General features: G+C 40.8%; 1 protein-coding gene across 4 annotated transcripts in view; it reads left to right on the top strand.

Moving 5' to 3' along the window:
* NRG1 (neuregulin 1) overlaps positions 1 to 23,245 on the top strand; it is a 169,094-nt gene that overhangs the window by 118,483 nt on the left and 27,366 nt on the right. The window lies entirely within an intron of this gene.

Raw genomic sequence — 23,245 nt, 5'->3', positions numbered from 1 at the left:
TAGCCAGACTCATAACGGTTAATACTTAAAAATAAACGAGAGATTTTGGAAGAAATATAAATCCTTGGGCATCAGGACTTAAGCCAGGCTCTAGCTAAGAGAACTTAGGAAGAAATTTTCCCCGAGGCCTGCTTATTCATAACTCAGCATTAACAGAGCTTCTTACACCTTTCTGTTAAAGCATCTGGTGCTGGCCACTGTCAGAGAGGGGACAATGGGTGACTGGGCCCCAAGCCAGACGCAGTCTGGCAAAACTAGTTTTCTTTAGTGAAATGCATATTCAGAATTAAAATAGAAAAAAAAAAAAAAAAAAGTTTTGGAAAGGCAGAACAAGTTTCCTCATTTAATATTCTGTGAGCAAAAAAACAGAAGTTAGCCTGTCCCCAGACAAAAGCAGGAAACCTAATACCTAGCCTCATGTTCTGATGCAATCCATTGAATTCAGTGAAACTTAACTACACACATCTTTAAATCTACATATCAGTATGAATCTGACAAGACATGCCATCCTCTTCTGCTGTAACACTGGAGCCAGTCAAAAGCCTTTTCTATTTTTAATGTACTTTTCAATTTTTAACGTAATTTCAGTAGGACCTTGAGCGCAGGACAGGAGGTGCTGCAGTTCTGCCAGCCCAGCAGGGTTTTGCCAGCGGCAGGTTTCTCCTAGGATCTTCCAGAAAAATCTCACAGATCTGCAACTCTTCTGTGAAAGAACAGTATGCTTATACCAAGGCACTTGTGTTTCCTCCCTCTGGAGAGGAGGAGAAGGGTCCCCATGTTTCAGATGAACAGCTGGTGAAAGTCTGCAGCAGTGGGACAGACAGAGAGATGGGGAACGAAGCACTAAGAGAAAATATGCGAGATCAGGGAGGAGGCTGACCCACATGAGAAGACAGAGTTCAGAAAATGACAATGAAGGAGGTGCGGCAGGTGGTTTAGCCAGTAGTTCACATGCATCTTTTTCTAGTGAACAGCCTTATACAAAAAAAGCACACCTGCTAAGCAGAACAAATCACCCAACACTGAGATTACATCCTGTATTATTAGGAATAAAGTCCTTGAAGAACAGCATAACCTTCCTCTGCCCATTCATTCATCCTCCCTGCCCATCTTCCTCTATCCCCCGGTTTTGCTGTTCTTGTCCAACCCAAAGTAACATGTTTCTTTCATGCAGGACAGGCTTTTCCCCAGTGCTGCAATCAGCACTGCAGCAGCAGCAGGCCTAGACAATCTCAAACTTCTCCTCCAGCTATCAAAGACCAGTTTACAACCTCCATTTGTAGTTGTTAGCAAAGAGTTTGCTCGAAGAAACTGGCTAATGGTGCATGAGTCAGCATCAAGAACTTCACTGTGGACAGTGGAAAAGGTTACCTTCTATATGAACAACAGCACCCACAGAGGAGTCAGAGTGGGAGTCGGATTGCATCTGAAAATGGGTCCCGGTAGTGGAAAGTGGCTGCTATAAAATCTTTGGAAAAGTCAGTCTACATTTTATTATTTGATTCTTTACTGCTAGGATTTGATTTCCTATGAAGGTCAAAGTCAAACTAATTTTCTTCTGCTTCAACTTCTGCTTTCTAAAGGCAAAGCAATATCTTCTTACAGCTAGAGAGAAGATGTTATCAATATTGGAAATGTTCTGTCCTGAATAAGGCATAGATAGAAATAGATGAGAAAATCAATGTGGGAAATGTGGGAGGGAAGAAATCAAGGATCTCTTTTTCATTTCGGTATCATGTATGGCATGATTCAGATTCCTGGGGAATTGTCACTTCAAGTAAGAAAGTTTGTTAAAGCATTTGCAGTAGTGTCCTATCTAGTGGCTGTTCTGGGGCCAGAGGTGCCAATAACAAAATGACAAAGAAATGAACTACAAAGAGCAAGATAAATACCTATTTGTAACACAGACCATCCGTAAGGAACTCCTGAGACTTCTGGAATGAGGAACACAAATTAAGAGTTTCCCATTTAATCCTTTCCCTCTACTCTGAAAAAATACATTGTGAAGTCTATTATGCCTTTCAGTGATAACTAGTTGGCTTTTATCTTTGTTTTCTCCTGTTTTTCTCCTTGAAACTTTTGGATCAAAGGCATTGCTTATTTCCTTGTTGAAAGTTAAACTTTGGCCACAAGTAGGTCAGTCAAAGTTTCAGCGTCTCATGGGTGACAGTATTTGTGCAGATCTATTAGAGAAGAGCTTGTGGAATGGAACTATTTCTCATGATTCACATTGAACAGAACTGGAAATTAATACACAATTCAGGGAAAAGAAAAAAGAAAAAAAAAAAAAAAAAAAAAAGAGAAAAAAAGAAAAGAGCCTCTTGGGGGACTGTGAAAAAGGCAGGCTGGATGCAGAAAAACAGACCATGGTGGCAGATCTATTCCAACAGCCCTCTGTGTCAGTTCCCTTTCCTTTATGTTAGCCTGTCTGAGCTGACACAGGACAGAGATGTAACCAGCCCAACTGTCTGTTTCCCAGGGAGAAATCCAGAGCCACACTTCTCATCCACAGTCTTGGTCTTTGTTCAGGACTCACAAGCATTTTCCCTGCCTCTACTACTGTATATCTATCCCTGCTTCTGAACTTTAATTTGGTCCAGTCACTTTGGATTCTAAGTCCCTTGGGGTGAGCCTATGCCTGTGTTGCAGGTATTTTTGAAATAGAAATAGCTTATTCCAATTACACCTCAGCACAGTTGCAGTTCAGTATTACTTTGTTTTGTTTTTAAATCCAAACAAGGAACTCTTCTGCATACCCTGTTGTGCTCAAGGACCCAAGTACATATGTTAAGAAATGTATGAATCAGAATGGGAAAGCTATAGGGAAAATGTTGCAATGCCTTCATATAAATTGGTAATAAATTTTTGATGGAGTGCTGCCTGCTGCTTCATTTTTGTGAATGGAATAGCAGAAGTAGACAGGGATCCAGCAAAAAGTTGAAAGAACAGCAAGCAGCTTGGAAAAACTCTCTGTGTTTATCTTGAGATAGGAGGTGAAGGATTTGGGGGGACATAATGGGAAGAGTATGATATTAAAAATGGACTTGAGAAGGTCAGCAGGAGATTCTGCTTCCTTTTTGCACTGACAAAAAGGCTCAGTCACACTGTTTGATGGGCTAAAAAGCTGATCAGAAGTAGTTAAGCAGTGCATCTTGTTGCCACAGGAAATCATTGGGTTGAAATCAGAACGATGCATTGGTGGATTTGCTTTAAAGCAGCAATATCTGTCCAGCTCCAAGGTCTTTACCAAAACAAGAGTATAGGCCACAGTCCATAGCTGAAAAGGGAGATTTCTCTCACCAGTCCAGGAAACAATGCAGATGAGACAAGTCAGTAGAAGGAAACGTTTTAGCTGAGGAGCGGATGGAGTCTCTGGCTAACCTATCTGGTATCAGAAACCAAGCATACCGGGGTCCTCCAGGCCACTCAACAGCATCAGGAGGCAAAAATGGCAGCTTTCCAATGGCAACCAGCCATCCACTTCCAGACAGACAGAAATGCACCACAATAGCGCAGACCTTTTTCACCTTCAGTCTCACAGCATACAGGCAGGAGGACCTCCTAGATCCACCTGGTACCTTGTTTGTAAGCCCTTGCATAGCAGAGGGTCTTCTGAAGGTGGTAGGGCAGCCTACTGAGCAGGAGAGAGAAACTGCAGGGGTAAGTAATAATAGCAGTCCTCCTCCAGGGCCAATCTACGCTTTTGCTGCCAGGTGACCTCACTGACATGTCTTCTATTTCCAACCTTCCTTCCTGCAGGTGCACTACTGAAGTAACGGGGCAGAAAGTGGGCTGGGGGAAGCAGTGAGACTCAGATGCTAACTCAGTGCTCCAGGTTGAAGGGATTGTGTTACTACTAATGAACATCCCCTGACACCCAGAGAGCAGCCCTGGGTACCCAGGGCTCCAGATTAGCAAGGAGAACAGCCCCAGCTGGGGTGGGAGTGACTGTAACGCCACAGCTCTGGAAGCTGATGATGCCTGTGTCACAAACTGTGCTCCAAAAAGGACTGTGCTTTCCATTACTGTGCTCTCCTCCCATCATGCTTGTCTTCTTCTCAGGAAATACAAGTCTCTCTGGATGATTACAGCCTGGCCCCATACTGATAACAATGAGTGGGTTTGCTCCCAACAGTCTGGGTCCAGGACAGGAACAGATGCAACTACACTTTCATTCTGAAAAATGAAACAGGCAAGATGTTAAAGCTTGAAACCTGACTCTTTACAGGTGGATTTGAATGAGAAATGCTCACTGTTTCTCCAGATACTAATAAGTGTTGACAACATGAAAATGAGGCATTCTTGCCCATTTGTTGCAGCCTAACTCCAGGCTTTCCAGGTTTTTGAATATAATAGCACAAATTTTTTACACTGTTTGTTCCCTTTTTACTCTGCTGGACTGAGACTGCCTGTAGCTGATATCAAATAGCCTATTTTGGATGCTGTTACAAGAGATAGTTTTTTTGTTTGTTTGTTCTTGGTTTTTTTTTGTGTTTGTTTTTTTTTTTAATATTGTGCTCTTCTTGCTTGTGGTTTTTAAACAATTTGTCAGATCAGAGGAGAAAACTTTCAATGTGCCTTATTAACACGTGGAATATATGTTCTCAAAAAGTAAAGTAGAGAGACTAAGGACAAATTAAACATGAGAAAACCTTCTAAGAGACAGAATGCAGTTTTCTGAAGTAGAAAGTCTAAGCAGAGTGAAACAAATGGTACAGTAACACAGTGAGACAAATAGTACCTCCAGTGCAATTGGGACATATATTTGTGATTTATGCCCGTCTTGCTTATGGCCTTGAAGTTCATCGGTCCTTTCAGGAATTTTTCTTTTTGTATGTATCTGTATTTTTCCTTTATATGAATCTGTATACTTCTAATGCTTCTTTACTCCTCTGAAAAAGCCAGCAATGGCATAGACACTTCTGTATGCTGACTGTGACAGCTTCTGCCTCTGGCAGCCTAAAAATTAGGAGAGCATTCAACCCACCCTGGTGTTGCTCAGTCAAACGCTGTATGCACAGCATGGTTAACACCCAAAGGCAACCACAGCCTATGTTTTCTCCCTTTCCCCCCTCCCTGCCTCAGCCCTAGGTTTCCTCGAGTTTCAGATATTCAGAAGCTAGGAAAAATAAAACAAATAATGGATTAGATTTCCACAGACACTGCTTTGCTTCACTTTTTGGGACTAATATCTGAGACCTTTTTGTTTGTTTGTTTCCCCACTGATGCTCTGGCTGTGACTGTGTTCTATGACAGCTGATACAACGCTGCCTGTGTTCTCCCTTGGCAGCAAAGGAGTCATGTCCTGCTATATATCAGCTGATGGTTTCTTGCAGCTGAATCAGTTTGTTGTCATATCAGGAGCAAAAGACAGTTGAGTCAATAAACTTTTGGAGTTTGGTTATTTTTACCTCTTTCTACATGTCAGGGCTGAGTAGCTCAGAGACACCTGACACTCTGGGTACTGGGCTTCTGCCGTACTGAAGTTAACCAGTTTGCTATCTTTCATCTGTTTTATGCAGGACAAATGAGGCGAACTGAAGCCCCTGAAATCCTTAAATAAAATTATTTTGTCTCTTAGAAGTCCATTATAACAGGTCTGAAAAGTTGTTTTTCTCATCAGAAGAGCTTGTGCTTATTCACCCTTAACAGCCAGCATTTTAACAGTAAATCCAGATGGTTTCAGAACTTCTTGCAGCTGGTGGAGGCTGACACTAGAGTGCCATTAGTACGCCTTTGCTGTATGGCCCCCTTTGCCTAAGCCAACCACTGCTGCTCTGCCTGTTGACCCATCTTCCAAAAGACAACATCAGGTGCTTGCACACATCAGTTTCTGTGTACAAGACCCTACAGGCTGGTCCCAGCAGTGTCCTTGCACAAAGGTCTCCCATTGTCCATGTAGGAACTGTTGTCCTTTCCCTTTTGCTGCGGCTGAAACGTCTGAGCACTGTATGCAAAGGCACCCATGGCCAGGAAGGGGAGCTCCCATATGAGTTTTCTTCTGAGGCCTTTGTCTGTAATTGGAATAGGAGAAAGGCTGTAGAGCTATGTCGTAAGCATAATTCCCTCCCCACAGTGCCTGGGGCCGGCACTGGATGCTCTTTGTGTGTAGAGGAATTGGCTCTCTTTGAGCTTCCCTTCCACCACAGCCTCCGCCACACTTGTTCAGCACTTTTAGGGCATCTCCACAGAGGCATATGATAATGGGAAGGCAAGTGGAGGAAGGATGTAGTTTCATCTGCTTCTGCTGCTACCCAGGAGGAATGAGGTTGTCTCAGCCACTTTCTCATCTGGCTCTAGCAGTATCACATCTGTTGCACATGGCAGGAAAATTTCTTCCTTCCCTTCAGAATCCAGTACCTTCAAAGGCAGCTTGTGACCCGATGTTCACTGCAGTAGAGGAGATTAGGCCCAGATTTGGTCTAATCTGAATTAAGTACACGCAGTCATAAGGAGGGCTTTTTGTGGGCCTGTTAACAAGTTGGAATATGGAACTCTGACAGCAGTCACAGCATAAAACCTCTGCATCCTCATGCGAACCTTAGAAAAGGCTCCTTTTTCTCAACATTCCGGAGTCGAGATGTGCTATAGCTGCAACAAAACATCTTTAAAATCACCTCAGTGAGCTGAAGCTGCATGGAAATCAGAAGGAAAGGAGGGAGAAAAAGGAAGAGCTGTCAATATAGTACAGCTTTTATTTCACGAAGATCAGGGTAGATTCATTTATTGCAGTTGAATACCCAAATGTTCATTTATCCAAATTCATTGATCAGCTCAGTTACACAAAACCTGTCAATCCCAGATCTTAGCATCGGGGCCTCAAAGCCTTTGGAAACTTGCCATCAGATTTCCACATCTCGTAAATCTCAGACCCTTCCCTGAAAACTGCTGCCTCCTCCTACTGCAATGAGGAATGCTCATATCTCTGTTTTGAATGGAAGTCTGAAAAAGTTGTACTAGATTAATTAAACAAAAGTAAGAACCACCTGCCAGTCCCTCTGATTTCAGTGAAAATTGTTGATACTCAGCACCTGTGAAAAATGTACTATATGGCGACATGGCTTAATGGAATAAATATATAGACACAAACAGAATTAAAAGCAATGCTGAATTTTGGAAAATTCGCATCACATTTGAAATTGTGCCATGCTGCTTTTTTTCTTTTTTTCTTTTTTCTTTTTTTGTTTTTGTGCTGGTGTGCTGATTCTAAAGAATGATGGGATTGATCCAGATTTATGAGCAGGGAATAGGGAATTGTGTGTTTGAATGGTTGAATGTCCACCTGGAAGTAGGCAGTAGACCAAACAGTTTAGTTTAAATGCTCCAAGGGACAAAAATAACAATCACATGCAAACGATCTGAGGATCTGTAAGTCTTGGGATCCATACGCACATTTGTCTTCCCTGTGTATGTCTTTTCCTTTTCAGGGCTTGATGACCCTTCAAAACAGAAGTACCTTACAGCACTGAAGTGCAGTCTGTTTTACATATTGGTTGTAAGATTAATGGCTGAACATGCTCCTTAGGAAATAATAATTAAAAAAAAAAAAGCAAAAAAAACAGAAAAAAAAACAGCAATTACAGACATGCTATAAATGGTCAGAGATGTGTCTTCTGCTTATTCATTCTTTGTTACATGAATAAGTATCTTCTATATATAATTCCATAAGCAAATAATTTCTTCAAGTATTTAAGTTACCATACACTCTCTGCTTCCTGTCACAGACCAGAAAGCATGTGACCAATTTCAAAATTTCACTTGATTATTTTGGCTTGATTGTTTTAAAGCCTGCCATCTCTAAGATGATCAAGGCAGACAATCGTCTGGATACATGCTTGTTTGCTCTGGGTATTACTTCTACTATATTCTGGGAAAACATTTGCAAAAGAAAAGATACAGCCTCCTAAAAAAACGTATATAGAAAAGAATGTAAGGTTACTGCTTTCATAGATCTTTTTGAAAAATGAAGGATACCTGACCCTGGCTAATGATGTGTCCCCTCATGAGCCCAGTGGCTGCAGAAATGACACTGCCCCAAGTAAATTTATAAGTCTTTTAAGGAGGAACAGTGAGTCACAAAGACCTTCAAGGCTAGTCTGTTATATTTAGAAATACAGAAAAGTTTTGCAACTGGAAAGATAGTAGTGATGAAACTGCTGCAGCCCTGCTAACTGCATTTCATTCGCGAAAGCAGCAGGACCAGCATCTCTGAGCTGCTCACTGAGACACGACTCTGGGCAGAGTTTTTCAAGGCACTTGAGAAATGGTGGAAATACCCACTGTCTGAACTACAGTTTTGTACAATGTTGAAGCCCAAAGGTGTTACTGTTATTATTTAACAAACTGAAAAAGTAGACTTCTTACTTCATATTCCTTAATTCTTTGACTGGTGATAGGGATAGGGATGGGGACAGGGATAGGGAGAGGGATAGGGATAGGGATAGGGATAGGGATAGGGATAGGGATAGGGATAGGGATAGGGATAGGGATAGGGTAGGGTTAAGTTGGTTTGGCAGGTGATTTAGCTCTGACAATTGTCTTACTTTTCTTGCCCTTTATTTCTTCATAGTTTCCTCTCACAATCTTCCTGTCACTGATTGACTCTACTGAAGATCCAGGGAAATCTAGGCCAGGGCTGTGGAAAGGAAACCGACAAATAAACTGAATCTCCAAGTTTCAATGCAAAACTGTGACTTCTATATTTAAAAAATAAAAATAAAAATAAATTAGGCTGCTGAAGTCTCAGCAAAATGGATGGCTGACTTCAAGAACACTTTAAAAGATTTCTTACTAGGCTAAGTAGCTGACCCAAGGCTTCCCTTTGTGACCCTTTGTTTAACACCAAGGGCATGTTCTGCATCAAAATATAATAGACCTGTCTGTTAAGAGCAGTCTAGGAGGGGAGCCAGGCACACTAGAAAATGCAAGGACAGTGATGTAAACCAGGATGGGCAGAAAAAATGATATTGCAGGCTACGAAGAGGATGAGAGGGAAGGAAGATGCTGAGGAAGGAAGGCTCAGACAGACAGGGCTGCTGGTTTGGCACAGTCTGGAATGAGCTGTTTGCAGGGAAGGCAAAAGATATCTAAATACAAAAGTGTATAAATACTGTGACCTGTAGGTCCACTGCTACAACAGTGAGAGCCAGACTTGGACTTCTGCTCTGTAGGAGTCAGGAGAAGCATCGTTTTAGGTGGCTGTAATTCTTTTTCAGCCTCTAGAAACAGAGTGTAAATGACGAATTGCAGACTGTTATAAAGCCAAAGACGAAATCCCTGAAACTTGTTTTTTCCCATTTTTATCTCAAAGCGATAACCTCTTCCATTTATTTCTCTGATGTGACACACTCCACCAGAATATGTGTGAAAGATGGAAGGTAATGAATGGCATTCTGTTCTCACTCATTTATAAAATGTGTCTGCTATTGACTTGAGGCCAAACAGTTACCAGAAGTCAGACTCAGGGTAATTGCACTAAGAGCTCACGCTTTGGCATTTAAACTCAGATTTTAGAAAGAAACTTCTGAGTTTTTTGGTACTTCCATTCTCAAAGTTTCTACTTCAGGTCAGCTTTCATGGATTATTAGCCCAGCCTGTCTGAAGAGCAGGCCAACTCAAGAGGTCCACCCAAAACCAGCAGTTTGTTTACCATCATGCTTATATATTTTATTTGTAGAGGAACCACTTCAGGGCTTTCCCAACTTTGTACAAAATGAGTAAAAACAGAAAGCATTTTCAGTACAATTTCTTGAAAAATAACTGTCATTACTTTTCAGACGTGTTTAATTTTGCTCTCCCCTAATAAGAATCCATGTCACCGACAGCATATACTGCAGAACTCTGATAGGCACACATGGGATACGCACCACACAAGAGCTGTATTTTTTGAAAATAAACCTCATCTGTTTTGATAATTATTCAGTTCAAAGCATTTTTTTCTCTTTACTGATTTTCATGTAGTATATTTAATCACAATTTAGAACAAAGTTCTTATTGTTTTCACTGTGACTGGTAGAATTCAAATTAGTTTCCAGTGAAATAGAGGAATATATTCTAAATGTAGATCTATCTTTTTTTTCCAGTTTCTTTCAAATCCTTCTTAAAATATTCATATTAACTGATACTTACTGATTTCTTGAAATTTTTTCTTTATTTTTCGTTACTCATTTGGGGGAAATAATGCTTTCAAAATGTAAAATGTTCTTCATGCTTTTGAGAACACAAAATTGTTTAGTATGGTCGTCAGGCTCTTTGAACTTTGAGTTTTGTAAAATGCATGAAAGATTTTTTCATTTTATTTTTATAACATTATCTGGATATCTCTTTGATACTCAAATTTATTCTGATCAGCATCAGTAACGTAGGAAGAATCCTTTTCTGCAGCATATTTCTGAAAGACTGCACAAATCTAACAACCCAAAAAAAGAAAAGCCTTACTGCTGGAAGTTAAGCAAAAATATTTCACATTAGACTTCATTTGATTTTATTATCCATGACATCATTGTGCCATGTCAGTTCTTTATACAGAGCTACCACACACTGATTCAGAATATTCTTCCCCAAATGTGCCTATTGTAAGCTAGACTGATTGTATAATCTTTGCTTGCATCCCTACCTAAGATGGAAGATTTTTTGTCTATTCTCAAATTCATTCATTTCTTTTTAGACAGCCCCAAACTGTTTAATTTGAATAACTGCTCTAAGCCTTAGGAACATTAGTAGAAGACAGTGCTCGGAGAAACACTCTCCATTGGTGCATGTAAATAAAGCCAGATAAATCATGCAAAAAACATCAGTGAGGAGAATGACCCGCTCTCTGTTTCTCAGCAGGATCACTTTCTCATTTAAATCAAGTCATAAGTGACTGTGGCAGATAAATCCTCATGGCCCGTTTGCCCTTTTCTCTCAAAGCAGACTCCTTGCACAGTAAAATGCAATTTCATCCCACTCGGTGAGTTTCATAAAGGCTGTAGAAATTGATGGCACACAGGGTCAATTGCTACCGTGCTGAGAGAGTAAAAGATTGCACAGAAACTGTAACTGAGCCCACCACCAGCATACTACCAAGCCAAGACTTCTATTTAATCAGTTTTAAGTCAAACCCCTTGCATATTTCATTGGTCGACATTGGTTTCTTTGAGTCATTACTACCATGACTTTGTGACTTCAGGTAACAAAAAAACAAGGTTTTGGTGGAATGAAGCAAGATGTGTTGGGTAAATTGAGAGTGCTAATTAGTGTACTCTCCAAACCAAATGCAACTGCTACAGCAGCATTCATCATTCAGGCTTTTTATTGTCCTGCTGACCAAGGTTAAATAAAGCAGACAGCTGACATGAGCTTCTGATTCAACAGGGAAGTTGAAAAAGATAGTAAGTCAGCTTTGTTTGGCTGTAACAAAATACCTCAAAGAATGTGAAAATCACTCTTTTTTGCCTTGAGATACTCAAATACTGTCTTGTCTGCATTGACCTTGAAATATTTTCCACTGAGGAAATGCATACTGTGGAAGGCAGCACTTATACAGGCCAGGCTTAGGCTAGAATTGCTTTTATTATTTTACCTTCACAAGCCGCCACCCTGTGGACCTTACTGAATGTGTAGTGATGTAAATGGGCAGGGGAGAATTGTGGAGAGGACGGAGAGATGTGCTTGTGCCATTAGCACTTGTGGCAGAGGTTGCTGGCACATCAGGGCACCTGCCACAGGGCCATAGCCATGAGGCCACAGCCATGAGGCCTGTAAAAGTCAGGCTGGCACTTGACTCCTTTCCTCCACGTGCCCCTCAGCCCCAGGGAAAATCAGCCCGTGTCTTTTGTCCTGTGGAAAGGCTCAACATAGTCTAAATATACCTCAGATTGGGAAAAATGAGTTGTTTCTGAAATTGTCACCACTTCCCATGACTAGTGGTGGATATTTCACTCTGGGTACAGCAGCAGATTGCGCCATTTCTCAGACTTCAATAAAATGCTGTTGCAGTGCTACCAGCATGCAATGTTAGCATAATCCCTACAGCATTTTGTTTCTTTCTTCAAGCTACATTTTACCTTTCACGTGAAAGGGAGAAAGCCTAATGTCTTAGTTTGCAATACTGCATAGGCTCAAAGGCTGGGAAATAAGAAACCAGCAAAAACACTGAGTATAGGAGCAGAATGTTTTACATTCTGCTGTTCTCTTTCTAAAATAATCTTGGAATTCTGAGGGCTTGACTCAGGGCTCTTGAGTGTCATAACCCATGATTCTTCTTGCTTTGGCTCATGCTGCAGGACAATATTTTAAAATAAATGCTAAGCCTACAACTTCCATAAATTCAGAAGAGCTCTCGCAGTGCTTCTGTCAAATATTTGCCTAATACTTTTACCATGAGCACTTGATATCTTTCTCTCTCACTGTTTTGTACTAAATGATTGCCTTGTTCTGGGGACCTTCAGGAATTTGTCTTCAGATCAAAAGTGGAAAAGACTGACACATCTGCCCAAAAAACGTGGCGTAACACGTTCTACTAGGTAGAATCTACTTCTAGCTTCATCAGACTAGGTTGTAAATCCTCTTCCAATCTCTTGGTTGTCATTTGGACTTTGTTAATTTTTTTGGCTGAGATGTTTTGCTGTTAGACTAACAATATGATAGGGATCTCTTCTGTGGGACTGTGGATGGCAGTTTCCACACACAGGACAGGCAGGAGGCCTTTACTTAGCAATTTCTCTTTTGTGGAGCATCCTGCAGAAAATCTTGGTTTTCAAGATGCAGAATTTACCTTTGTTCTTTGGTATCCTTGATGTTTTCTGGTATCACCAGCTCTGTGTAACTTCTTGATTTTTACATGTCCCTGCATTTCTGGCTAGTGTTCTCCTTGACGTTAGTACACAATAGCATCTGTGCTCTCTTTACAGTAATAGAAACAATTGATATCAACAAAGATTCCCTTCTTAGCTGAAGAGTGAGGACCAAGAATGTCACTGGTTTAGCAAGAATTATTTATATTGAAAAGAGAGCTTCAACAGGGTGAGATTTTTTGGTCGTATTTTTTTCTTTATATGAATAGAAGGACAATAAGTGACTATATGTGCAGTATTGCCACATATCCTCTCTTAAACAAAGAAGTTGGCTTTCTGCTGAAAGTAAGATGTGCACCTGAAGCTTTCCTTCAGTCTGACATTGCCTCTTGCAAAGAGGGAGACTCCCACTCAGGGAGCTGGACCTTTTCTCATTCCTACAGATCCATTGCGTTTGTAGGTCTGTGTCTGCACAAATACATGAGTATGCCAGTGACTCCATTAGCACAGCAATCTGATGGCATTTCATTATAAATCTGATTTTTGACAGATTTATAACCAGACTGTAGAAATTAACTGCTGGAGGAAATGTGCCATTTAGTCTCAACATGAACACATTTTATTTTTCTACATGTTGTGTTTTTTCATACCAGACTTTTTTAGTGAGCAGAAAAATAACATTATGCTTGTTTTAATGTAGTTCTCTTAAAGTGAAAACAACAACAACAACAACATTTTCATAAACATTTCAAAACTGTCTGACACAATCACGTGTTTATCACATAGTCCTCTATGACATTTTTTGAGATCAGGTACCAATTAAATGACAGTATATCAGCACATTAACATACAACTTCAGTGAAGAAATAGCAGATGAATAAAATAAGGTTAGCAGGTAAATAAAATAAAGTGCCACATAAACCAGTGCTGTTGATAAATGGAAGGCAGCCCTTCCTACTGCAACGAATATACTGCTGTTTATTTTTATAAGACTGAGCAGATAGCAGATATTAAGGACAGCACCCAATGATTCCACAGTAATCTGTGGTTTTGCCATGGCACTTGGCCAGTGAACCCAAGGTAAAGTGCTGCACACCTCTCACCGTAGATGGAGAGGCTCATGAGGAAACACTAACTCTCCTACTCTGTCAGATAGGACTTGTGCAACGTGACACAACAGTAGCTCAGTACCTGCCTCAGAGAAGCCATGACATTAGATTATTGTTAATAGTCTTTTCTGTCTCCAAGTTAATCCACTTCAAAACCCCTCACTATCAATACAAGTAGGGTCTGTTATGATGGAACAAGGGGAAATGGTTTCAAAGGAAACTAGGGGATAGTTGGGTCAGATATAAGGAAGAAGTTTTTTACAATAAGGATGGTGGGGACTGTTGAGGAACTGAGGCAGGACCTGCCTTTCATGAACCTATGCTTCCTAGGCCTGATCCCCTGGCATATGCCATGTGATCTCCCTCAAGACAGGCAGTCAGTCAGACTGGATGATCTTAGAGGTCGTTTCCAACCTTGGTGATTCTATAATTCTGTGATTCTATACTATGAGGCACTGGCACAGGTTGTCCAGACAGGTGATGGATGCCACCCCCCCAGGGATCTTCAAGGTCAGGCTGGATGGGGTTCTGACGACATGATCTAGATGTAGGTGTCCCTGTTCACTGCAGAGAAGTTGGATTAAATGGCCTTTAAGGATTCCTTCCACCTCAAACTATTCTATTATTCTATGATTCTATGTAAACTGAAAGGCAGTGTTGCTGGAAGTAGTTGAGCTGTCATGAAAGCTGGATATTGATGGAGATCCTGCCTAGACTCTGTCTTCCAGACCATTGCTGTGCTTGTGAGCTAGCCTGCTTCTACAGCCATTCAGAGCGGTCCTGGGCAGAGGTGGCAGTAATTACAGGTAGCTTATACTGGGTCAGGCTGAGTTAGTGGCCAATAATGCTGTGGCTCCTTTGAAATCTATTGGAGTTAGTCTCACTTAGACCTACAGCCTGCAGTTCAGAAAATAAGTAGATAAACAAATAAATACATTCCAAATTTATTTCAGGCTATTTTAACAGTTTCATACTTCCTATACTAGTTTGCTAGTTTGCTCCTAGAACTAGTTTGCTATAGAAAGCACTTTCTTTGATAGGAACCTCAAGTGCTTTGACAGTTAGCTATAAAACTACTCTACTTGCAGTGTCTAAAGGATCTCAGTGTATGCAAAGCACCTGCTAACTTTGTTCTCTACCACTGTCCTATGGAGAGAGAAATTCCAAGCAGGAAAATGTGAAGTCTGCGTTTTTCAGAAAAGGCAGTCCCATGACTGTGTTGGCGGATAGCAGAGTGAAAATTGCTTGTGCACCACCCACAGAAGATTTTTCTCCTTGGTCTCAGTGAGTAACTCTGTAACAGACCAGGAAGCTGACTTCTCCAGCAAAACCCAGTAGCTCTTTCTAACAGTTTTTCAGCACTTTTCAAATGGAATAGTTGCTGATTGTATCTCAGAACTTGTTTTGATTTGTAAAGCACCTCAAAAAAAAAAAAAAAAAAAAAAATTGGAGGCACTTGGAAATCTCTGCTGGAATACAAATATCAAAGTAATCTGACAAATACGTTCAAGCTTCAGTGCATTAAGAAGGAGAGTGTCTGTGATAAGTGCTATACTTATCTCCCATACTTGCCTGGCCTATTGGATGACTTTTCTAGTAATGCTTTCTTATTATAGATGTCTAAGAGATACTTGGCAACTTGTGAGAAATCTTTCGCGTTTTTCAGAGAGAAGTTGCCTTTGCCATATCTTTCACTCAGAAATGGAGGTATATTTCTACCCCGATCTGTATTTCAAAGAGTATATACCAAAAGCTCTTGTTACATGGGAAGGGCTAATCCCTGCTATTTTGCTGTTCCTCACCTGAATCCTGAAGTGGATTAAAGAGAGCAGGTTAAAGAGACTGAGATGTTACTCCTCAGGGCTATCATATCCCTTATGAAGCAAAGAGCCACTGAAGGAGAGTATTAGGTGATTTGGACTTGGAAGAAGTAGAGGGCATACTCTTAATGGCTCTGCAGATAGGCTTCAAAATCAATTAAAGCATGTTTAATTCTGGAATCAGTAAACTAGTAAATGTTTTTCTCTGCAGAGTATGCAACAGAAGACAGATTAATGCCTGCTTGAGCATTCGGGCTGGACTTTCAGAAATACTCCAGCAAAGGCTGCAGACACAGATCGCTTTTGCAGACCTGGGACATTTTAGTGGACAATTTTTTCTTTTAACCAGTTCAAACACTTAAGGCACTCTGCTGGAATTCATTTTTTTTCAGTAAAACTTTTTAAAGATATCGAGAAAAAGCATGGAAGCTGATGTGACTTTAAATTATGCAGGTGCTTGGGTGCTCTCTTGAATCTGAGCATACATGCTCAGTTTTAAGCAAAATCTTGCTGAAATACTTTCCTGAAGTAGGGTTCCAGGCAATATAGGATTATCAAATTAACTTTGCATAAAATATCATTTGTGCTTGAAAGCTTGCTGGATTCTTTTCATAAGCTGTTGAATAGTCTTTACAGTCCCTGAATTTCTGTGAGCAGATAGGGCAGATAGGGCTGAGAAGTGCACAAGACAGAGCACTTATCTGCAGAGGTATAATTGTACCACTTGGAATTAATAAGAAAAATCTTTATAGAGAAAAGAGGAACAAGAACAGATTTTGACTCACTATATTATAATGGGATTTAAGTATTTCGATATTCAAGGTGATAAGGAAATAAATATGTCAGTATTGCTACGTACTAATCAGGACAAACTTCATGGTGACAGGCGGAACCTGTAATACAGTCTTCTGCCACACTAACTGTCAGGAGTGGGTAGACAGCTCTGCTACTTGAACTAACTAGTGAAAGTTAGATCTTTTATTTTAGTGATTGAATGTGAGTTGTAGCCTTAGTGAACTCCATGGCTGACATGCAAGGATAGTGCCAAATGTTGGCTAAAGAAGGGAAAAATCCAGATTTTGCATTGCAAGGCCATGCAAAACCTATAGTTAGATTTGGACAGCTGAAAGGCCCTAGGACAACTGAAGGATTCCTGCACAGTTCCTTGAAGGGAAGTGATCTGTCTTAATAATCATGATAGTCTTTGTGTCTTTTTGGTTTGCCAAAGTTCTTCATTTTTTTTAATTAAAAATCTTCTTTACTTAAAAGCAGTGTGTACAGTTGTTTGGTCTAAGCAGAAATGATGTTCTTCATATCTTCATATGAATGTCACTACTGTGTATAGCATTTAAGACTTCAGAAAAGAGCCAAGATTCCCTCGTTTACTAGTTAAAGTCCAGTTCATTTTCCTACCAGCTTCTCTATTAGGTCAGTACCTCTGTATCTTATTCTTCATGATGTATGAAATAATCTGCTTATTTGGGAAGGAGAGGTGGCAGCCATTTTTCACCAGCTCAGTTTACCACCCTGACTGATCTCTCACAGGTGAACACTTCCAACTCATAAGACAGGAGAAATATTACTCCAGACTCACAACATTTTCATGGAGTTATTTGATTTTCTAGGAATTACTGCTGTCATGGATGATGCAGGAGTTTCCACAGAATATGAATTAATAAATGAGAATGTATGTGTTTGTTTCGCTTATACCCCTTACAAACAGGGTCTGAGTGTGAGGCACAGAACAGGCACTGCATGCCTGAGGATGTTCATGAAGTTGTCCTGAATTTCTAGCCCAATGCGTTGCTTACCTAACCTTGCTGCACAGAGACCATGCAGAAGCGCAGCGTGCAGCCTCTGAAGCAACACAAGCCAGGACTATTTTACTATGGCTAGTTGGCCACCCAGGCTTTTCCTCATTGTGGGATGCTCTCCAGTGCAGCAAAGGCCACCACATAAGATAAAGTTTGTTTATCATTCAGTTCAACAGTTACATTCAGTCCCTTATCTGCCATCTCCTTTAATCTAAGGTCTGTGAGTTTTCAGACGCTCTCATTCATTCCTGGCATTTTCAGGGATATTCAAGAGTTCCCCAATAGCAAAGGCTTTCCCCTGTCTGTCTGTCAGTTAATCATTCCTGGTTTTAGGCCTGTTTTCCTCTGTGTCCTCTTTCCATTTCATGTTGCCTATTCCTGCCACACACATATTTTCCCCTCAGCCCCCTAGCCTGTCAGTGCCTCCTCTTTTGCCACTTCTGTCTGCCCTCTCTCGGTGGGGAATGTTTTCCACAGGCCCTTCCAAACCTCTTGCAGACCCTTATTGCATTGCCCAAAGGTGGAATTTGACATCCTTCATGGCAGTGGAAAAGCATGCTTTGTCTGGGAGCCCAGTTTTAACCAGGTATCTCTTTGCACCTTTGTTCTCTTACACAATCCACATTCCCTTCCCTTTTCTAAAAAAAAAAAAAAAAAAGGAATGCAGTGTGCACATGCACTTGCTAGGAGGGATGAACTTGCATCCCACCCAATGCTTTGTTCAGAGCAGTAATTCTGTTACCTCACAGATGGCTTGTGAGTTGTGTGTGTCTCTGTCCATCTTTTCTCCCATCTCAAAATGACATGAAGCAAACAAAGACTTTTCCTTGTCAGGCTGCCTTTAGCATGTGTGCATGTGTCACCTCTCGACCCTCTGTGGTGAGCCAGACACTGTGCAGGTCTTACCGTCATCACAAGCCTGCCAACTAGGTCAGTCTGCTGGCCTATCAGGAAGGAAGTGATCTGGTGCAGTGAAATAAGTGTCTGCCTTTTGTTTTTCTGGTTTTTGGGTTTTTTGTTGTTGTTGTTGGGTTGGTTTTTTTTGTTTTTTGTTTTTTGGTTTTTTGTTTTTTGTTTTGCTTTGTTTTGTTTTGCTAAGCTTGGATTCATGAGGGGAAGCCACTGCTGAATGCAATTCAGGACTCATAGAGAGAAGAAGGACATACTGCTGTGGTTCAGCAAGAGTTTATATACTCTCAGCCTTTCCTGAAGTTTCTATCTTGCAGACCCAGCAATTTCCTGTTTCCTTCTTGCTGGTTCTGATCTTTATAGAGATAGTGCCGGAGTAAGAAAGCATTGTCTGAAGTCCAGAGTGTAATTCCCCTAACTTATAAGTGCTCAGTTCCAGCTTCTGGCAAAATAGCAGGCTTCTTGAATGATCTCATGTAAAGGTCCCAAAAATCTGTTTTAATGCATGTTGTTTCTGAGGACTGGGGCTAAAAAAGTTAATAACCGGGTTCAACAGACAGTTCATTACAGCCAATGTATTACATCACCAAAGCAATGTGAAGAATTCTGAGCAGCCTTATGAAATGGACCAGAAATGCCTCCAATAGAGTTTGGAATTTTTTTCCTGAGTTTCTTTCATAGGTGTTGGTGGTTTTCTAACCCTTTGATATGTTCAGAGCTACATGGGTGCAGCTCCAGCTCTGGAACCAGAGGATCAACATAAAAGAACAAACACAACCATCTGCTCACTTGGTAAAAAAGTTCTGCTCTGTACAGACAGAAGCCAGTTTTCAACTGCTCTCAGTTTTTGGTTTCTGTCCTCCTTGAAGGCACCTGTGAATTTTTTGCTACCCATGTTTTTCTGGAACCAGCAGTTTTCCTTATTCAGTGCAATACAGAAAGGCAGAGCTTTTCTGCAGATGCAACTACCTCTCTGTACTTTGCAAGTCAAGATCATCAAGGATGTTGAAGAGGCCTAGTCCTCAGTGGGAAGAAAAGTAGATTGTTTCACTGAGACACAGAGGGATTAAGTGCTACAGCCAAAGTTATATGGGAAATCAATCTGCCCTGCAGATCAGGGCTGAACACTTTTAAACTGCCCGTCAGCAAGTCAAGGGGGAAATGGATTGTGTTTTTAAAGGAATGAATGACCTTCAAGTGAGGGAATGTGGATTAGTAAAGCTGCCTTTCTTATGGGGTCATACATTTTGTCATCCTAATGCTAGTTTGCATGCTCTACTGTGTGCATTCTAACTTACCTTTCTTCCTTCCCTCTGTCTCTTCCTCACTGCATCACAGATGCCTTCCTCTTTCGTTGCTATGAACTACAAGTAGGCTTTGCTCTACTCTTAGTTTCAGAAAAGAGGAACAAGCAGAAGTATGTTTTATTCCTGCCTGGTATTCTGCTCTTTTTTTGTTCATGAGGCTGGAAGGGTTTCTGTCTGCAGTCCACTGAGGTGGCACATTTATATGTAGGCTTCCAGTAAGAATGGCAAACATTCCTTTGCAGATGACACTTGACTTTGTCTACCTTTGGTCATAAGGATCTCATTTATCACCTTGTGGGGCTTTGAGTATGTCCTCTGACATACCAGCTTTGCAGAAACTCAATTCAAGGAGGCATGGATTCTATTCTGTTTAGGTTGCAAAGCTGTTCCCTCTCAGTCTGTACTCAGAGATCCCTTAGGACTCCTTCCAGAATCTAAAACTGGGAGTCCACTGCTATAGCCGCTGTATTTCAGAGGGGGTCTTTGGAAAGCAAGATAGAGAATGTATTTATCTGTTTCAGAACAGAATCGGGTCAGAGATCCCCCAGGTAAGCTCAGAATTGTGTGATGTCTGCCTGATGTGAAATAATCCTAAATTAGTTGTACAGCAGTAGTTCATGTTTCAGAGTACTTTTTAAAAGATGCTATAGCTGTTTCTCTTTTTCTTAAAAGCTTTGGGCAGTTCTCTTAGGTTGAAGCAGATCTCATTATTCTTCACTGCAATGTGAATATTTGTATTAGCAGAGACTTCATTCAAACTGCCTGCAGTTGCTTTTTAAGGATGGCATTTCTGCATTTAGGAAAAAAAAGAAGAGAGAGAGAGAGAATGCACTGCTTTTAGATGTTAACTTACGCATGACATTTTCAAATTTCACTCTAGCATGTAATTTATCCTTTCAGTGTAAGTTAGGGGTTTGGTACAGAACAGCAGAATGTACCAGCTTTCTAGTTTTTACATGTATAGCTGAAGGAAGCATTACAGAAGAGAAAGGAGGTATGAATTTTGGCTAGGTGGTCTAGCCAAAAAGAACAATGCAGAGATACGTGGTCTGCAGCTGTGCTTTACCTCACCCCTGCAGGTCATTCCCAATATACATCCTCCAAGCCCCTGTCTGCTTCAGAACTATGGAAATGCAGTGTTTTAGGACTAGTTATGGGCTGTATGAAATGGGTTCTGATGAACACCTGCTCCCAAACACCACATTTCTTCCGTTATGTGGCTTTCAGTGAAAACCAAAACCACAGTTAGTGTTTCTTGTTTAATTTGCAATATAGACTTGTAGTGAATACACTGAATACTGGCTTTATGCCATAAAAACTATGCATTCTTTGCAAAGAAAAACTAATACTAGAATTAACTCTCACTGGGGACTTTTTTCCTCCCCTCATCTTATGCAGTTACGAAGCTCGGGAAGATTGGGACTATGGTGCTAGTGGATCAGTAATGCAGAGTAAATTATTGTGCAAGATTTATACGACAGTTTTGAACATGTGATGCCAAAAATGAAGGGTAGAGGCTCTCCTCACAAATGTGTGTAAAGCCTTTGTATCGTGGGATTTTCTGAGAGCTGCAGATTATTCCCATCTCTTGTAATCGGTTCAGAGCAATTGTTATCCCAAGCTCACTGACATCAGCTGGGAAATAACTGTTACTTTGAAACTCCACGGTGATCTGAAGATGACTGAACTTCTGCTTAAAGAAAAGCTGTAAGCAAGACAACTAAAACAATTATAGATAGCTGCAAGCCCACTTGCTGCTATATCTACCTTCGTAATTCAATTTCAAACATTCCATTAGCTAGCAGCATAGCAATATGGTTTTTTGGCAGAAACACTGCAGACAGTATTGTGTTTTTTTTTCTTCCCAAATCAATGCATTAGCTTTCCAAGTTGAAGGACATCCTCAGAGTGTTTGTCTCTCTAATATTTTAATGAAGTGAAAGGACGTAGTTAAGCATATGCTGTGAGTAGGGATAAGCTTAAAAATGAGTTTACCTGTTACAACCATGTTTCTTACCATGCAGATGGAATTCACTCACCCAGGTTTCATCATACGTGTGTTCATGTTATGCCATATTGCGTCATGTCAGACGTCTCCTCTTGAGCTGGTAATGTAGGGTTCTTCTAAGCCAGTGAAGAAGGAGAGGCTCCTCCACAAAATAAATTACCCATCCTAAGATTTGTGTCAAGGATGTAGTCGACCCACGGATGTAAGGCATAGACAACCCTTCACCGCTGAGCTGATGGCAATGTGTTGGCCAGCCTTTGTCAACAAAGTCCTGTTCAACCCAGGCTAGTTGAAAGAGTATCGGACTACTTTTAAAACATGACCCCTTTTCCTGCTTGTAGACAAGGTATAAATTTATCCTGGTCTGAGAGGTTATTCATCATGCTTCGAGGAGCCAGGAAAAAGGAATGTGTTATTCTGAGGAATTAGTAGTTCATGCTTGCATTTAATTAGGCCCCAGTCTAGATGTGGATCTAGTGAGATATGACACAATGTGTGGCTGCAGTGAGGAGAAGCAGAGGGAGCTTGAGTTTTGGAAGGACTCTTCTTGGAGCCCTGTCAGCCTGTTGGAGGAAAACACCCCGTACAAACAGGGCATCGTAGAAAACATAAAAGGACACTGGCATACTGGTGATGGATGGCAAAGTAGAGAAAAGGCATGAGAGGCAATGTCTGTACAGGCAGACAGGATTTTGATGGAGCAATAACAAGGAATTTAAATATATCAGAAACTTGTATCTCATTGAAACAAGATAGCTAAACTATTCAAGAGATGGTGCCATTCACAGTGGCCCATTCTCCCAAATGCTGAGTTCCAAAAATGCAGTTTACCTTGGAAGATAATGAGAAATGCATGAAAAACAAATGTGACAGGGACTAATTCATCTTTATTCTCAGAAATTACTCAAAATGCATAAGCGGTGCTTGCTAATAGCTGATCTACTAAAAGCATGTTTTCTTTGGATTCTGTGTTTGAGGCAAATGGTAGAAAGTCATGCATCATGCAGTATAAACATGCCCCTCGGGTGCTTTTGTGTTGGAAAATGCTTTGACTATCACACAACTTTCGTGTAGGCATTTGCAGCTTTCTAGTCAGCTCCTGTGGAATCAGTCAGTAGTTGAAACCATCGTTTCACTGCAGGGCAGAAGCTGTATTTCAGAAATAAAAATACTAGGATTTGTCTAACACTGTAAGAAAATTTCTTCATTCCATAAGTCTAGACTCAGATAAACAAAGACCATACAGAAATCACCTCCACCTTTAATAGATGGCAGATGGTGACGTCAGTTAGTTTCAGCCATTTAAAAATTAGGGAAAATTCTCAAGGCTTTAAGCTTGCTCTGCAGTCAGTGTGGAGAGATAGACACAATAACGGGGTTTTATCCCACCTGCTGGGGGGATAAGGTGAGTGGCTTTGTGTGAGCTGTGGAGAGAGCCTTACCTCTAAATTGTGAATCAAGTGAAGTCAGTCAAACCTAAATGACTTGCCACAAGCCACATA

The sequence above is a fragment of the Centrocercus urophasianus genome, unplaced genomic scaffold (genome assembly GCF_019232065.1).
Source record: "Centrocercus urophasianus isolate 14NV4802_14NV808 unplaced genomic scaffold, USGS_Curo_1.0 seq_21, whole genome shotgun sequence".
NCBI lineage: Eukaryota > Metazoa > Chordata > Aves > Galliformes > Phasianidae > Centrocercus > Centrocercus urophasianus.
Note: the sequence above shows the minus strand (reverse complement) of the source record. Positions and strands in the feature narration are given on the sequence as shown.